The sequence below is a fragment of the Tiliqua scincoides genome, chromosome 4 (genome assembly GCF_035046505.1).
Source record: "Tiliqua scincoides isolate rTilSci1 chromosome 4, rTilSci1.hap2, whole genome shotgun sequence".
Taxonomy (NCBI): Eukaryota; Metazoa; Chordata; class Lepidosauria; order Squamata; family Scincidae; genus Tiliqua; species Tiliqua scincoides.
In genome coordinates this window covers 39,954,653-39,956,629 of record NC_089824.1, presented here as the reverse complement: position 1 = coordinate 39,956,629, position 1,977 = coordinate 39,954,653, and the positions used below count along the sequence as shown (strand labels likewise).

The 1,977-nt window shown below is 47.2% G+C and overlaps 1 pseudogene; it reads left to right on the top strand.

The window, feature by feature from the left end:
- The first annotated feature begins 458 nt into the window (after nt 1-458).
- LOC136650673 (5S ribosomal RNA) lies at nt 459-578 on the top strand (annotated as a pseudogene).
- The last annotated feature ends 1,399 nt before the right edge of the window (nt 579-1,977 follow it).

Here is a 1,977-nt window from a genome sequence, read left to right as displayed (position 1 = left end):
CTTTCTCTCTCCAAGCAACCCCTCCCTTCCCCCTGAGCATGGGAAAGAAAGGTGATCCCTTTGCATTGGTGAAGGGAGGGGCTGAGTGAAGCTTTCTAAGCTCTAGGAGGAGGACTGGTTGATGGATTGTCTTCTTAATGACTCTTATCTTAGAGTCAGAAGGTCAGCAACGCTGTTTTTAAATAACTGGAGCAAAGAAAAGTTGTTTTTTAAATTGATTTCCTATAGTATGTTTTTTGCCATCCACGTGAGTGCGGAACCCATGTGAATAATGAGATTCAACTGGACTTTGTGCCTGCCACACAAATTCCTCTTCTTTTGCCTTTTTCATATGGCAGCAAAAACTGGAAGACGTTTGACAGATGTCTGGGTCTGGCCTCAAGGAGAAGATGGAGCCAGTAACAGTGCCAGGCAAGCCATCCCAGAGAACAGAGGGGAAAGTTGAGAGAGTATATGGAAAGTGCAGCAACTGTTACCCTGCACATGCCTGATCTCATCTGATCTTGGAAGCTAAGCAGGGTCAGGCCTGGTTAGTACTTGGATGGGAGACCGCCTGGGAATACCAGGTGCTGTAGGCTTATACCATAGTCTTTCAAGACTGAAGGTTGCCAACCAACCATGGAAAGTAGGGAGAAGAACACCAGCGGTCAAGGGCTTGACCTAGTGCATTGAGGTTCAGTTGAGGTCTAATAGTATGGTTCAAGGCATGATACTGATCCTAGCAAGTAGTGGTGGTGGACTATAGATTAAACAATGAGACATAAAGTACTAGAAAAATTGTTTTGTTTACCGAAGCACTTAGGCAGCCCAGTCCAAATGGGTCTTAGCACCTGCGTTGCAGCCTAGGCTGCAGCACTAGCACTGGCTCTCACTAATGTGCTGTAAGGCATGTTTGCGCCATCCAGAGAACAAGCAGCACCAGTGGGGGGTCCTGTGCTGCCCCAGTGCCACTGTAGCAGGCCTGGGAGGGGGTGGGACTGGCGGAGGTCTCCTCTGCCAAATCCAATCACCTGTGTTGGGCTTGAAAACCCAACTGGGCTTCTCGAGTCTGCACTAGCAAAATAACTGGCACAGACCACATTGAGGCCAAACTGCTCCATTTGAGCAGACCAAACAGCTCAAGCCAAATTGAGCAGGCTGGGGTTTTACTTAGGGTAAGGGGACAAATATCCTCTTCCTCTGAGGAGACAGCCAACCTGCTCAGATTCAGCACAGGATCTGGCAGTAGCCATTTGGAGCTGCTGCTCCTGAGCTGGATAGGATTGGGCTGCTAGTTTCAAAAAAAATCTTTTGACACATTCGTAGAACATGTCTTTATTTCACTACATTGAACAGCTTATAAAAACTATATATAGGTTGTGAAACTTGCAAGCTGATAGCTGACAAGGAAAACATATTGAGTCCTATGGGAAGAGAAAGGAATAGCCTGTGCATGTTTCTTCGTGAGTAGGTGACCATGCCTTGGTCCACCTCAAAAGGCAGGCTGAGGGGAAGACAACACTACCAGAACGGTAGCAATCTGATGAATGCAGGCCCCAGCAAACTCTCAAGAAGGAAGTCCCCCTCCCCAAACACGACAAGGAAAAGGTATTGAGCCCTGTGGAAAATGAAACTGAATTACACGTACAGGTTTATGAGTAGGCAACTGTGCCTCAGCTCTTATCAAAGGCCAGGTGAAGGGGAACACAAGGCTACCAGAATGGTCCAATCTGATGAAACTGGAGTTCAACAAACATTCCAGGAGGTGATCCCTCCACCATAGTAAAAAGGATCTAGGTGGGTCCCTATAGAGCAGGGATTTTCAACATTTTTCATCTCATGACACACAGAGAAAGTGCTAGAATTGTCAAGGCACACCCCAGATGTTGACAGTTGACTAGGCGCACTTCACTGCTAACTGGAGGCTCACATCCGCCAATGACTTTGTTAATGTATGACCCTACACCAAACTTACATGGCACACCTGCAGTGGTTGAA